Source organism: Nicotiana attenuata, unplaced genomic scaffold (genome assembly GCF_001879085.1).
Source record: "Nicotiana attenuata strain UT unplaced genomic scaffold, NIATTr2, whole genome shotgun sequence".
In the NCBI taxonomy this organism is placed as follows: Eukaryota; Viridiplantae; Streptophyta; class Magnoliopsida; order Solanales; family Solanaceae; genus Nicotiana; species Nicotiana attenuata.
The window spans coordinates 381,200-398,096 of record NW_017670585.1 but is presented as its reverse complement, the minus strand read 5'-3'; the positions used below and the strand labels follow the sequence as shown (position 1 = coordinate 398,096).

General features: G+C 41.0%; 1 long non-coding RNA gene across 1 annotated transcript; it reads right to left on the bottom strand.

Annotated features, from left to right (window-relative positions):
- Positions 1-10,135: 10,135 nt before the first annotated feature.
- On the bottom strand, positions 10,136-15,423 carry LOC109241244. The gene is made up of 7 exons (XR_002070212.1): positions 15,171-15,423; positions 14,957-15,080; positions 14,550-14,867; positions 14,321-14,462; positions 11,731-11,796; positions 10,748-10,806; positions 10,136-10,543 (listed from the first exon to the last, which is right to left on the bottom strand). It is a non-coding gene; the product is annotated as an uncharacterized LOC109241244 (long non-coding RNA).
- Positions 15,424-16,897: the final 1,474 nt, after the last annotated feature.

Below are 16,897 nucleotides of genomic sequence, written 5' to 3'. Positions count from 1 at the left end.
AAAGGAGTCCAAATTCAGTATTAAATGCCAAATACGTTAGAGAATTTGTATTTAATATGAATGATTGAGTAACGTTTCTTTTAATATCATTTATTGCTCGTAATTGCCTCATTAAGACAAAGGCACTACACTTTCTCTTAAAATTAACTATAAAAGGATAAAGTCACAACATCTGTAGGGGAGGAGAAAATATTACTGGAATAAACTTTGTTCTTTTTTCTTTCTGATTATATCATTCGAAATCTCTTTCTTATATACTTTTCCGATTATCAGTAACCCGAGTTCTTCTAAATTCAAGCTTTGACCTAAAATCTAATTTTTGGTTAAACAAGAATACCTCTCTTACTTTGTTTGAGATGAATACTCCCGTTAAGTCCCAAAGTTCTCCATATTAGAAATCAATTTCTCATTGGAATCAAGTTACTTTGGAGATTGTTCAGACATAAAGATAGTTGACCAAATAAGTGATGTGGTAAGAATTAACAACTTTGAGAAATTATTTATTTTCCTCATGGGAATTGATCCTTTGGAAACCTGCAATTGGATCCGCGTCATGGAAATTTGTAGTTCCTTCTATGATTTATTTCTACATTACCTTAACTTTATTAGTTGATTCTAATCTTCTAAAATACATATATGAACCTATAACTTAGTATAAATGTGATCAGAATTTGTGGGCATTACTGGCACAACAAAAAAGTTACATGGACTTCCATTAGATTGGCTACATCTGGGTATAATCATCTTGCCTCAGACAGCTTTACCTAAGCACACAATTTTATCTTCATTAGTCCTATTATATCCTCTCTGTAAATTTTGCAAAATTATTACTTTTCTCTCATTATATATACCAAACTCCAGGTTGTTCATATTCTGTCATTTCTAGCAGCTATATCAGACTTTGTTATGTTTGCTATTTATAACTCGGTCGTAATTATATTGCTCTTTTAATACCTTTTGGTACTAGGTAACTCTTCTGCGATGTATCTTTGTGCGACTTGTGAATTCATCGTTGGAGAATATAGGTTGATGTGTATCAAATTTGACTGAAAGATAAAATAAAGTCAACTCCTCGATAATGAGAGTTCCAACGACAGGTGACAACTCTTTCTGTTAGACAATGCGAGAAACTACTAAAGAGATGTTCATCTCTTCATCACTAATCATATACTTTTCTAGGCAGACTTTTGTTAATATTGTGGCTCTTGAATTTATTTGTAAGAACAAAGAAAACCTTGAAAGTGAATATGTGAACTCAAATCTCCACCACTGGATCGATTTGATATTTGGTTACAAGCAGCGGGGATAACCGGCAGTTGATGTAAGATTTAACTTCAAATAATTGTTAAACAAGTTGCAGGTTTTGAATTTCACCGAATTTTTGGAGATACCGTTATACAGGCAAAAATTATTTTTTATATATTATTTGACATATCAAGGGGCTGTGGATGTGGATACCATGGATGATGAATTGCAAAGGTTGGCAATATTGACAAGAAATAGGTGATCACCCAGTTGCAATCTGGTGGGAACTTCACCTTCTCTGGCTCACAGGTAAAGTTTTATAGCAATAACAAGGTAGAGTATTATGATTAGTTAGTCATTTTTGAAGTCATTTTTAACTTTCTTGCAGGATCCATTTTTGGTTCTGATGTCTGTCCTTCCTCGGAAAAATGAGAGTCCTTTGGCTGAAAATATTGAGCTTGCAGCACAATGCTTTGGAACATTATCAACATCTGAATTTTTTTGAATAAGATGTGGTACCTGTGAATCACTGATGCACTTACTCAGAATGGCTATAAATAGAGTGCATTTGATCACTCCTTATTCACAAAGCACCGAGGAGAAGAGGTGGTCATTATACTGATATGTGTGGATGATTTATTAATTACTGGGAGATGTACCAGTCTAATTAATGATGCCAAGACAATTTTACATAGTAAGTTCAAAGTTAAGGACTTAGGCGCATTAAGATACTTCCTGGGAATTGAAGTCTCAAGATCAAAGAAGGGGATCCTACTCAATCAAAGAAAATATGCTTTGGAATTAATCTCGGAGACAGGTTTGAGTGGTGCAAGGCCAATTGCAACTCCTATAGAGTTGAAAAATAATTGACAACAGTGGAATATGACACATGCATTGGGAAGAAAGGAGATTCAGAGTTAGAAGACAAATCAGCTTATCAAAGATTGATAGGAAGTTTGCTATGCTTAACTATCACTAGGCCTGACATAAGCTTTGCAGTACAAACTTTGAGTCAATTTATGCAAAAGCCCAAACAATCACACATGGAGGCATCATTGAGAGTGGTGAGATACATCAAGGGAGCACCATGAATGGGGTTATTGATGGAAGCAGGAGCCATTTATCAACTTAGTGCATACTGTGATTCAGATTGGGCATCATGCCTCAACACAAGGAGGTCTGTGACAGGTTATGTCGTGAAACTAGGCAATTCCTTAATTTCATGGAAATCAAAGAAACAACCTATAGTGAACAGAAGTTTAGCAGAAGCTGAATACAGAAGCATGGCAGCTGCAACTGCAGAAATCACATGGTTGACAGGAATGTTGGAAGACTTGGGGATCAAAGTGTCTAAACCTGTTTCTATGTTCTGTGACAACAAGGCAGCCATTCAAATAGCTAGAAATCCAATATTTCATGAGAGAACAAAGCATATCGAGATAGACTGTCACTTTGTAAGAGAGAAGATCAAAGCAGGGCTTATACATTCGTGATATGTTTCTTCTTCTTTGCAGTTAGCTGATATCCTAACAAAGGGGTTGACTGCTGCACAACATTATTTTTTAGTATCCAAGCTTGGTGGGTTAGATATATTCCACCCTCCAGCTTGAGGGGCAGTATTGAGAGTTAAAAGATAGGATGTAAGAAGGGCATTTTAGACAATGCACACTCACACATGTGACTTACATGTGAGTGATTAGTTAAGCTGTTAGAAGATAGTTAAATATTGTATTTGGAATGTACAGTGATAACTGAATCAGAAAACAATTTCTTCTTTTCTTCCTCTCTTCTTCATTCTCTGGAAACTAGGGTTTAATTGTTCATGCAAGCCTAGATTCTATCAGTATTTTTGGTCAATTTTATTAAATAAGTTAGCTAAACAATTGATCGTTTTCGGTCGGACTTTTGAATATTAGTTTTAATTTATTTTAAATAGAAACCTGATCAAAATTATTCGGTAAATAGCTGGAAGAAGGGTTGACACTTTATAATGGAGGCGTTTTCCCTTTTTGATAAAAATTCAATAATGTGTTTCTCACTGATTAAAGTGTAATGGAGAGATAAAAACTCTAAGAAGTGGTGGAATTTGTATGGGTCGGAATTCGACCCCACGATAATTAACGGGGCTAATCCCGTTTTAAGTTAATTCATGATTAATTAATGGCACGACCACTCAGAATTGACGATGTTCAACCCGCATCTGGTTCAATCGACAAGGCCATGGCCTATCCGCCACCATAAATGCGAGATCCCCACGTGGTCACGGCCACTTATCGCCAGCTCACGAAGCCCACAGCTATAAATACCCAGAGAGGAAACCCTAGAAAAGGGGGCTGCTTCTTCACCACTATGGACAAGAGAGAGAGAGGAGAAAACATACCCATCTTATTGGAAGTGAAAACACCATTGTAAGGCTCTGAACCTCTTCATGGAGAGGCAGACCAAACCAATATTATCAATAAAGGCTTTTAATGTTTCTCCCCTTAATCCTGAGTACTTATTTTCGTTTCTTTCATTTGGTCCAACGGATTATTACGATTTGCTATGATTTTCCCGTGATTCATTTGTATTGTTTTATACTCATAAGATATGTAATAACTTTTGAGAAAACAATTTGGCGCATCTGTGGGGATTTCCTAGCAAAATCGCGTAGTTCTTCCCTGGACCAAAAGGAAAGAAGCGCCAAACTCGAAGGGGAACTCGAACATCTCAAATCAAGATCTAAGTCCTCTCTCTCTCTCCAATCTCAGATAGCGCAAACAAGAAGGGGCCCCCTCCCTTCCTAAGGGAAAGTCTTTGTAAGGCACACGAGCTCCGGTCAGAAACCGGCACGGAGATATCTCGAGCCGAGAGTCGCCTCAGGACAGCCTATATACCCTGGTTGGGAAGACAACGGATAAGCCGCTCAAGGTCTCGAATCCAAAACGAGTTTCAACACTCAATACCCACAATATGGGACTCAGGCTACGCGCCTTCGCCATCAAAATCAACCAAATTCAACAACAGTTGAACTGGGACTCAGGTTATGTACCTTCGTCATCAAAATCGAAAAAGTTCAACTACGGTTGAACCAAGACAGGCTATGCGCCTTCACCAAAAAGTTCAACTACGGTTGAACCAAGACAGGCTATACGCCTTCACCAAAAAATTCAACTACGGTTGAACCAAGACAGGCTATGCGCCTTCACCAACAAGTTCAACTACGGTTGAACCGGGACTCAGGCTACGTGCCTTCACCAAAAAGTTCAACTACGGTTGAACCAAGACAGGCTATGCGCCTTCACCAAAAAGTTCAACTATGGTTGAACCAAGACAGGTTATGCGCCTTCACCAAAAAGTTCAACTACGGTTGGACCGGGACTCAAGCAATGTGCCTTCGCCACCAAATTTAACAAAGTCCAACAACAGTCGAACTGGGACTCCGGCTACGTGCCTTCGCCAATAAGTCCAACCACGGTTGAACCGAGACTCGGGCTATGTGCCTTCGTCATTAAAACCAACGAGCTCGAACTACAAGGAGGGACGCCTTCGTCCTCAACTTTAGCAAGTTCAACCGCAGTTGAACCGAGACTCAGGCCAAACGCCTTCATCTGTGAAAGCAAAGCCCGACCTCCAACAAATCGAAGCGAAGGATAGGCACCCTCGCCATTGAAGTAAGTTCTCCCAACTCGAATTAAGATTCGGGCCACGTAAAGTTCGGCCCCGGTCAAACTACGAGACCGCATTTTTTACCATCACGACCGGTAGTTCGACCGCGTCCGAACTGGGACTAAGGCTAAGCGCCGCTATCGCCAAATAACGGCTAAGACTCGCCCGCACCGAGTTGAAAAAGCAAGGCCATCAACTATATTATGGCTAAGGCCATCGCCGCCAACGGTCGACCTAGATTCGACTACGGTGGGTAAACGACCCGACGACAGTCGAAGTAGCCTTTATGGCTAAGGCCGTCGATTCTATCACGACTAAAGTCGTCGATCTAAATTCGACTAGGGCCGCCAACGCCGACGGTCAACAAAAAGCGCAACAAAAACTCTAAAGAACGAAAGAAAAACAGTGACACAAAACAAGCACAAGGCAGGCAATGGAAAAGAAAATTTATATATTTACAGAGTCAATTGCGGGTCATCCCCGCTTACACCCGGCCAAGGCCGATCAATACAAGAAATTAAAAAAAAAACAAAAAAAAAAACAAGAAACACCTAAACACCAAACGGCGAACAAGACAAGAAAAAATGCATAAACATCTTTTTACTCGGCGCCGTCTGCGCCACCGTCTGCACCAGCGTCAGCCTCTGGCGTCGCCGCGTCAAAACCACAGTCGGCACGTGCCTCACGAGCCTTCTGACGCGCCCCCTCGAAAGCAGCTTCGGTCACGACGCCAGCCTCCCACAAACTCTTATATACATCACGTTGGGCCTCGGCAAAGACCCAAAGTTCTCGAGCCTGGCTGGAAGAAGCGGCTTGATCCCGTAGCCGCTGATTCTCTTCTTCTAAGGCTGTGATCCGGTCCGCCATGACCTGGGCGTCCTGCTCAAAGACACCAATCCGCTCCTCGAGACTCGCTTCTCTAAAGGCCGCAGCATCCCTTTCCAATGCCCGTTGGGATTCGTGCACGCGGATAGCTTCCTTCAACGCCCCGGCCCTCGACGAAGCATCCCTCACTTGAAGCTTCAATGCCGCGACTTCACCCTCCAACGCGGTCACTTTCCCGCTCCATGCCGCAGCGGCCTCCGCCGCCTTGGCCTTGCCCCGGCGCTCGCACTCAGCCGCGACCCTCTTTACCGCCTCGAGCTCCTCATCCTTCCGGCGGAGCTGCTCCTCGAGAGCACTCGTCCTGCCAAGTATTTGCTGCATCTGAAGCTCCCGCCTCGCCAGTTCTTCGACCAAGGCCCGGCTACGAGGATCATTCTTCAAGCGCACGCGCAACTCTCGGCACTGATCTCGGTAGCGGCGATACTTCTCCAGCGCTCGCAAAAATATCCCCGAGTGGACCTTGGCTCGACGGATGCTCTCCACCTCCAACAGATAAGACTGCAAAGCAAAGACAACGATTAGAATAAAAGAATAAACTTAAGGCAAAGAAGAAGCGAACCGACGTAATAGTACATACCCTCAAGCCCATCACGACTACTTCATTCATCAGTCCGACATCCGTAATGCCCCTCACCGATGCATTCTCGGCCTCTGAGCATAGCAGCTCGAACTGCGGCACCAAGCTTTCCCCTTGGAGCAATAAGTTCAATTCCGTGGGAACCTCGATGAAGCGAGATCGCCCCCTGCGCGCACCGCTGAATTGGTGGAGCCTTCCTGGAACATACGGACGTCGTCAGGATCCAAGTCGGATTCAGACTCATCCTCACCCCCTACAACATCTCTTCCCCCTTCAGCTGCCGGCGAAGTGGAACCTCCCGCCGCAGCCGCCGAAGGAGCGCTTGCCCCACCCACATTAGCAGCCGCTGAGGAACTACCTCCCGTCTCAGCGACTGGAACCACCAATTGAATCGCGGAAGCGACGGTATCATCACGACCTGAGCCAACCGGGGCAACCCCCATTGTTTGTCCGCCCTCAAGGGCAGGCGCCGCAGCCGCACTCCTCTCCGCGTCCGCCGGGTGGGAGTCCAAATTAATTACCATAGGAGGAGCCGGCGTGAATGCAACCCTACGCCTTATCAACGGCCTCTCCTCCTCCCCATCTGATGACGACTCCGCCCTAGGGCGCACAACCCCCGATGGCCCCTCGTCCCGAAGCGCGGACCGTGCTGGAGAGGGAACCACTGAAGATTCAACTGATGCCGCCCTCGGTATTGAGCGCGACACAGGCGCCGCAGTAAGACGAGCGACTGCACCCGGTCGACGAAAGGCTAACTGAGGGGCCCTGACGCGGCGTGCCCTCCCTGATCACAGGAAAACAAAATTGATGAATAAAGTTGAAACAAAGCGGAACAGAAGAAGAAATCAATTTTTTACCTGCCACAGGCCTACGGCCATGCCTCTCCCAGAAACACGCCCATGTGCGTATCCCCACCGTATGGGGGAGTACGGCCTCGACCCACTCACGTATCCAAGACAATGGGGCCGGCGGTGACCTGTCGGCTACAAAAACAGCACGAGTTAATGCTGGTGATCACAAATCATAAAGAGGGGAAGAAAAGGGAACTCAACCACTAAAGAACTTACGCGCATGGTTCCAAGCCTCTGGGAACCCTGTAGCATCCGCCACCAGATGCTTGGTCCTGATATAAAAGAAGTGCTCGAAAGGGCGAGGGTCGACCTCGTCATCCAATCTCATGACCAGGCCCCTCGACCCACGAGGGCACGCCTGAATCATGGTGCCACAGACTCTCTGGGGAGCGTAGAGACTCAGCACTTGCTGCAACGTGACCTCCCTACGGGCCAATTCCGCGTACTTGATGAACATTGCCAACAATTTGTAGAGGGAAGGAGTGAGCTGACCCGGGCACACCCCGTAATAACGGCAGAAATCCACCACCAGCATTGAGAGTGGGATCTTGAACCCCAACCTGAAAGGATAGGCGTAAAAAACGCAGTATCCCCTGCGATCGGTGTGGACCCTCTCCTCGCTTCTAGCAAGAATGATGTCTGCATAGGTGGGAATGACCCCCTGTTCCCGTAATCGGGCCATCCCAATCTCCCCCATAATGGGGCTTCATCCACCGGTTCCACTCCACCGTCGACAGTGAAATCAATCGCCAGGCCTCAGGACCGAGGAACTACCTCGTCAACCGACGGAACTTCTCCGGTCTCTATCTGTTCTGCACCTCCCATTGCCGGAGGTGGCCCTTCAACTACCGGAAAGTCTATCGGAAGAGCATCGTGGGAAGAACTGCCTGTCATTATTGATCTACTAAAGACAAAGGCTATCACAATCAAAGGAAAGAAAGGAGAAGATGAATTTGCGGAACGAAAAAGTTTCCTCAGAATCTCTCTCAGATGAACAATGAAGATATGAGAAATGAATGCCTCAACCCACCTTTATAGGCAACATAAATGGCTTTCGCGAAACCCAATAGCCATCATTAACTGCACGACCAACCGTAAAATGGTTCGGTTCTGCCGAAGCAAGCGTCATTATGACAAGCTCCGCAAAGCGACTTCTCAGCCATCCGCCAACGTACCGCCGTCAGAATAATCGCTACGGCCTGCGAACGTTGAAAGAATGTTCCGTACGCCTTCAAAATTCTGAACGTGACCAAATACGTACCCGGCGCGTACTCATTCCCTACGGCCATCTCCAATATATGAAACGGCTACGGCCATCCCCAATATATGAAAGGCTACGGCCATCTCCAATATATGAAAGGCTACGGTCATCTCCAACGTGTAAACGGCTAAGGCCGCCACCGAGCGCGTATCAAGCGTGCCCTCATTCTCCTCGGCCGCACAACATACGACCCGTCCGCCACGGCCGACGGGTATGCTTCCAAAACAAACGTAGGGATCAGAGCACAATGCAGCTCGACCTCACCCTAAGTAAGTTAAAAGGGTGCCTTCGCTCATGAGGAGAGTTCGACCTCGATCGAACGATGACTTGATAGCCCAATAACAGGATACTAATACTCTACAAGGCTAAGGGCCATCGCCAAAAGAATTCGGCTTCGACCGAAGCAACAGTCGACATCTCCATCCGTGTTTCTCGAAATATAGCCAATGGAATCCGCTCATCGAGCTCGGCCAAGGCCCGACCTCAATAAGCGGAGGGACTAACTGTATGGGTCAGAATTCGACCCCACGATAATTAACGGGCTAATCCCGTTTTAAGTTAATTCATGATTAATTAATGGCACGACCACTCAGAATTGACGATGTTCAACCCGCATCTGGTTCAATCACAAGGCCATGCCCTATCCGCCACCATAAAGGCGAGATCTCCACGTGGTCACGGCCACTTATCGCCAGCTCACGAAGCCCACAGCTATAAATACCCAGAGAGGGAACCCTAGAAAAGGGGGCTGCTTCTTCACCACTATGGACAAGAGAGAGAGAGGAGAAAAATATACCCATCTTATAGGAAGTGAAAACACCATTGTAAGGCTCTGAACCTCTTCATGGAGAGGCAGACCAAACCAATATTATCAATAAAGGCTTTTAATGTTTCTCCCCCTAATCCTGAGTACTTATTTTCGTTTCTTTCATTTGGTCCAACGGATTATTACGATTTGCTATGATTTTCCCGTGATTCATTTGTATTGTTTTATACTCATAAGATATGTAATAACTTTTGAGCAAACAGAATTAAAATATAAAATATATTGTAAGGGGTGGTGGGATAAGTAATTAATATGAGGTATGCAAAGGGATTCCCTCCTTTTACAATCATTCATAATTTAGCTTAAACAGGTTCACATAAATTGGAACGGAAGGAATAACATTTTTGAAGCTGTCTTGTCAACAATTAATAGCTTTGGTGTAAGTAGCTCCTTCATATTGGCAATTCCCCCAATATTTGGTACCACTTTTTGACCATCACTAGCGCATTGTTGCATCAGCAAGAGTGAGTTCCATGAAAATTACCCTGTTCCAAGCAATATTTAGTGCTCGTGTAAATCTCCTAGTTAAGAAATTAAAGTAGCCAGCTGATCCACAAATGAAGTATACGTGCAAATTCAGTGATTTCAGCTCAGGTAATATTGTTCTTTTGCCGACTTTTAGTCCAACATGAACATAGATTTCAAGCATCATACAGAAAAAAGAGTAAGCAAAGCTTTGGTTGATCAAACTTTTCTACCATACTGGATGGCGACACGATCTAATATACTTCGTTCACATGCTCTCAGGACCTTCATTACAATAGCTATAGGGAATGCCCGGAGTACGATGTGTTCTGATTGAAGCGTCCTCACTTCAAGATTCCTTGTCAAATGCCTACAGCCAAAACTGAATAGCATCTCTTCAACTGGAATTATTGCCTAAAATACAACAGCCAGTCTGTCTGCCTAATTTAACAGTTACATTCTGCCCTCCAACTAGCTCCAATAAGACAAAAGAATTGACATGTACAATAAAGAAACTATGGTCTCAGTACAAATTCTAAAAAATGCTTTACCAGCATTTTGCTGTTTCTGGTCTTGTTGCCTCAAATGGTATGAGTATACGTGAATAGACATTAGACACCAAAAGGATTAATATAACAACTGTCATGCTGACTGCAGTAAAACATGTCCAGCTCTGAGGAAAGCCTGATTATTTGGACTGAATGCTATCAAAGTGCCAATTACTGTTTCACCATAAATGAACTTTTACAACTGCACCCGCCCCCTGCGCTTGGATTGGTAGATACCTGCAGAAAAAATAACGAAATGAACAAAGTGGTTAGATGAAAAGCGACAGCAACAAACATTTTTTGTGGTCTCTAGGTAAAGGGACCAGCAAAATAGCGACCAAGCCAGTTTGGACGCTTTTTGGTCGCTTTGTGACTTGTAAGCGACCAACTGTGATCGCTTTTTCCGGATTTCTAGTAGTGATGTATGATACAACTAATTACATATGCGGTCTTTGGTCTTCTTTCTTGTCCCTTTTCTATTAGTTCTTGGCCAAAAATATCTGCAAACAAATAAATGTGTTATAAATTAGAAGGTTACATATCTTTAGGGAAGAATGTGATAACGAAGATTATATGCTTGTTGTAGAAGCGAACAATTGAAATACAAAAGATGGCAAAATTTCAGGTAAGCAACACAAAAAAATACTTGTTTAATAGTCGAAGCATAGATGAAACAGAAAATAATTGAAACAGAAAAGCAGTTACGATAAACTTTGTAGCTTAAACATTTAAATTTATGCCAAGAAAGATCAATTTAAATCACTGATGATTTAAGCGTGACCATAAAAACAAAAGAAAACAGAACATCAAAACAAACCTGACATGTTGAAGAATCTAATACATTCCAAACATAGTAAATGCATTAGTAATACCTAAGAGAGCTATGCCAAACAATGTACAGAAGTTTGCCTTCTCCAATTTTATGACTCTTTTGATATATTTTTATCCAAACTAAAAAGATTATTATTTATTGAAATTATAAAAAGGATACTTACATTGAAATAGGTAAAAACATTTTCATTAAATCTCTTGTGTATAAGATTCTTTATATGAGCAGAGAATTCAAATAGAAGTACAAGTAAAAAGTTAAAGATCACAAGAAAGACAATATAGGAGTTGTTATTATAGTATTCCAAACAAGATGTTTAGCCAAGAAGATCAATTATATGGTTGGCTACTATTCAAGCAGAAAACTTGTTGAGAACCAGTTACCACAATCTCTCTTTGCATACAATATATTAATACCAACCAAACCTCTTACTAATTACTATTATATATTCCATATTATTATAGTATAGTTTTATATCTCAATATTTTAGTAACACTTTCAGTAGCTTATTATCACAGATAGTATAGCAAAATGAATATTTAGTTAAGTTGAAAAAAAGCAATTGGAATATAGATTTGCAATCAAATACGCTAACCTCGTGTCGCCGCGACATTTTCCGAGTAGGGGATCATCCAAAAAGTAGGCGCAAAAGTGAACGAAGCTGCATTCAAAAAAGAGTAACCAATACGGGATATTAGGATAATTTGTATAGTAAATTTTATCCAAGAAGACAACAATACACATGTTCCAGTAATAAAATTTGCTCGACATGCATATATGGAGATCGGGGAGGCAATTGTGGAATCCTTTTATATTAAGTTATACCTTCTTCTTAATTTTTTTTAAACCAAAAATCACCCAAAAGAAAGAAGCAAAACAATAGACATCTATCAAAGTGAAGGCGTCAAGATGGAAGAAAACAGGACACTTTTAAATGGTAGCAGCCTTCAAGAATCTTTAACAGATTCAATTTGGAAAAAGCAAAAAGGCAAAGTAATTTAAGAGAGTAAAGCATAAGAGAGTATGCGAAATATACTATTAGAACCTTTTCTGAGTATTTAACTGAATTAATTCTATAAGATCAATAGTTTCATTGAATCTAATAATGTTTGGACAACGGAAAATATAGCTCATCTATGTGCAGGCAAATTCAAACAGACAAAATTACCAGATACGATGTGAAAGGAACCTGCTATTTGTATTTGTTCAGGCTTACCTATGTATAATCGAGTAATTCAACCGTTAGTTTTCTCTTCTGTTTCGTTACTTTTGTTGGTTCATTTTTTACATGTAACTGTAGTCTATATTAATTGGAGTTTTGCAATTTTGGCCTATGGTATTACATTTGAATCACTTTTGATAGTATTTGTCAATTTGTGATTTTAATAGTTGAAATTTAATATGTAGGTTCTTTTCGTGATAAATCCAAGGAGTAGGGCTTACTAATTAATTTGCTCTCTGCTATTTGGAACAGACCTAATTGATCAATCACCTTGAGCAGAGGAGCAAGCAGTTATGCGGTAAGTTCATCTTCATCATCACCTGCGGTTTTTTTTTTTCTTCCAATCACTAAGCAAGCAAAGAACAAATAGAGGCCTCATATTAAACTTTGACTTTAGCCCTTGCATATGCTTGAAATTGAATTGCATCTGCCATAAACTTGTCAAAAAAATTTAAAACCAAAAACTATTCATTTTTCTACCAGAAACATGCATTAAATTCGTCAATCAGAAAGGGACCAATTTCTGCGTACTCATTCCTAAACACTTCTCCAATAAAAACGTTTAAGATGATGCTTTTATAAATGTTTCCTACTCTGATTATTATGCATTTGATGATTGTTGGTTAGTGTGTGGTTCCTTCATGTGAAAATAGGAAAAGTAAAGGGGGGAGGTATCTGAGAGCTTAAAAGAAGAGCCAAAAAGGCACTCGGCCTTCTTCTTCCCGAGGAGTGAATCCCAATATCGTCTCATGGTAGCCATAGAAACCACCACATAAAGGTCATTTTGCTTTCTTTCTTCTCTTAACATCTATACACAGTAGCTAAAGACAAAGAAATAACACTAATTACTTCTTCTAAAAATCCAGCAAATTGAGCCATTTACCCCCATTAAAACAGCCCTTCAATAACCCAAAATCAGCCCAAAAACGTCATCATCAACAACCAAGAACCAGAATAAATCACTGGCAAACTTGCCCCCAAAACTGCCCAAAAACAGCCCAGAAACAGCCACGAAATCCAGCTGAAAGCAGTCGAAAGCATCACCAAAATCACTCCAAAAACGGCTGAAAAACGCAGCCAAAAACCAGCTTCATTTCCAGCCCAAAAATACCATGAAAACTGTCCAAAAACATCTGAAAATCCAGTCTAAAACCAACCTGCTTCACCCTTAAACGGACCACCAACCCAGCTTCAAAACAGTCCCACAAAAAAGGCAATAAAAACGCAGCTTCCTCATGCGACAAAAAACGCAGCAGCTATAATTTTTTTAAGGCATTAAGAGCCACAAGTTTTTCTTGACAGCAGTCACTTTTAGGTCATTTACAAAAGAAATCGTATACGTTACCAGATACAACAGAATGTTTGAGCTGTGTGCGTTATTCTCTTTTCTAATTTCTCTTACATAAATATTACAGATTATATCAAGCTATGTGCAACCATTCTCGTTTTATTTCTCACATAAACTGTCACGACCCAATTTAGGATCATGACCGGCACCTAGGAGCAAGTGCCCCCAAGTAAGCCTCATCGGTATTTTACATCAGTATGTGTCAAGCTAATATTCAATCAATTTTTGTGCGCTTCTTTTGTTCATGAACATTAGAGGTGTTCTTTTAGACAATAGATTTGAGTTACTATTCTCAATTAAGAAAGTAGCAAATGAAAACTGCCAAGAATCCAATAAAAAATAGGAGATGGTTTTATCTGGCAGTGTAGTGTTATATTACTTATCCACTTTTATCTCTACTTGTGCCATCTTTAGAAAAAGCTCCGAACCTTAACTCATAGAATTTCTACTAAGCCTTCTAGTTAAAGGGGCAGTCACCACACCAGAAGGACCTCATAGCTCCATAATTGGGTCTAAAATAGCATAGAAAGGGGCAGACTTCCAAAGTAATTTGAAGTGGACCATGCATTCTATAGTACTGATCTTATTAGTAGATTTGTAATCAAGAACACTAACCTCGTATCGCCGCGACATATTCCGAGTAGAGGAACATCCAGAAAGCAGTCGCAAAAGTGAGCTTAACCGCATTCAAAAGCAACACTAAGATGTGGCTTCACTTGCATCCCAAAATAGTAGCAAAGTTTCACCGGCAAAAGTGCTAACAAATGATTGTAGTTTAAGTTGCTTGTTTTTTCTACAAAAGTTGAATCTCATATTAAATTTAGAAGAAATAGAATTCAAATACCTCTCAGCAGTTTTTCGGAGGGGAAATTTTCATTTCCGCCTTACATTTGTTGTAGGAACCGTTGCCTTTGGTTGTTATCTGTAGGTGCTCTTACTTCTCTGTGGCAATGTGTTCAATTTTTCGTTTACTTCCTTCCGCATCATCCTTGATGGTGGCTGGCATTTGTGAGACAGCTGAATTAGTTTTGTCCATGAAAGACAAAATAACTAACTTTACTGGCACTGCCTCATTGTTTCTTGTAAATAGCTTTTTTATTTGAATCTTGAAGATCTTGCCAGTCAGTAGCTTTTGCGCGTTCTCAAGAGGCAACAGTCCTTTCTGTAAAAATAAAATTGGTTATTATGTGTGAGAGGGGGCTCAACCTTTAGAAGATACTTGTTTGTGGTTTTTTGAAGTTAACAACGTACCTTGACGTTGCAGATATCATAAATCTCTTCCGAAGTGAGAAGCAAAATTTTTTCTGCATGCTCGTCGGCAATACTTGCTGTTGTAGAACCGCTCTGGTCTGTGAGCGTCACTTCAAATTGGCACCTAGTTGTAAGATAAAATGATTGCTTAATTAAAAAGATGGTGAATATATAATGTTAAATATAAACAGTTATGTGGAAGTTGTATGTATACCTGGAAACCAACTGGGTAGCTCGACGGCAATTAGTACAGTAGAACTTTCTCCGTGAGATAGCTCGTGTGAAGTGTTGTTTGCAGTCTGAACAAGCTAGGATACAATCTTTTTCCTTTTATAAGTGAACAAAAGTCACCAAAATACCAAATACCAAAATAAGAAAAACGAATACGAACGAAAATGCCATACATTAGGGGTACTTCTGGGGTAATGAATGGAACCAGAAAACAGAATTTTCCTTTGGCCATTGATAATGAGAGTTCTTATCTTAATTCCAACTTTATCCCCATATATACATGTATACCAAATAGCAGGTATGATTTTGAAAAAGAAAGACTCTTTGCTTTGAAGAAAAGATAGGATTTTTTTCATCTCCAGTTGTACATACATGCCTTTGTGTCTAAAATTTTATAAATGGGACCAAGCTCCCACTATAAGAATGCTCACCAAATTTTCTGCAATAAATAACAAGAAGAGAATATATCATTCTGACCATATGATCTAGTACTGTTGACAATGGGATCATTTTGAAGCTAAAGTTATCTGAACACTGGGATCACAGAGTCATCATTATAAGTTGTTGGAAGCCTTCATTTCTGTTTACAATGCTAAGTATGATTATGCATACTACATCATAATCATACATTTCTCTTTGCTGACAGGATTACTCTTTGAGGGAGTGTAACATGCTTTAAAATCAAGATGTCTAAGACTTGGTTTGACCTTATGCTGCAAGAAGAAAAAACTTACGAGCGACTTGTGCAGGAATGAAATATTTTGTCATAACTCTGCCCGTATTCCTCCTTGTGAGGCAAGACGCTATTCTTTAACTTTTTTTAATCTGATTATGGCAAGAAAGATTGGCTCAATAAAGAAGTATGGTATAATATATAAGTAATAGAAAAGCTTAGGTTTCAACCCGTCAGCTTAAGGTCAATAAATTTCAAGCTGAGGGCATATTGATATTTTTTGTCAAATTTTCGCCGCAGCGTGTGTTTCAACCTTCAACTAAAAAGCCGCGTATCATTTTCCCATTTTGCTTTCTCTCCGACTCCTAGCACCTTACATCTTCTCTCTCTTTTTGTTCTACATTCCAATCAAGAATTTTCTTGGCATAACCAATGAACTCCGCTATTACCAAAGCAATACGATAAAGAGCAGTACAACAATAATCTACCATAACCTTCAGCATCAAGAAACAGCTAATAAAACCCAGGTAATAATTCCTTTTTGACATTCAAATTCGAGTTTGATCTGAAGCCATTTTGCTCAATTATTGTATGCTTCGGCTTTTATGCTTAGCTTCTTTCTCTCTCCAGCCATTAGCTTTTATTTGATTTGTTGATTTCTCCATTTTCTATTTGATTTTGGGATTTGTTGTACTTATGAGTTGTGCTGAGTTTCTTGGTGATGAGATTTGAGAGATATGTGTAGGTTTTCACAATTCCGCTCTGTTTACGGCTCTGCTATACCTGTGATTTTGTACTATTTTTCTTCTCTCTTTCTTCCTTTCTTTGTTTTATCCATTTATGTTATTTGCGCCTTTCTCCAACTTTTTAGATTGCGCCTCCCCATTTATGTTGTTGTTTTGTTTTATTTCAGTTTTTTCCCTGGGTTGTGGTTGCTGTCTCTTCCTGCATATGTACATTATTTTGTAAGTACTTCACTTCTATTGGCTTCTATTCCCCCCCCCCCCCCCCACCCCCCCCACAACTTCTTAGTGGAT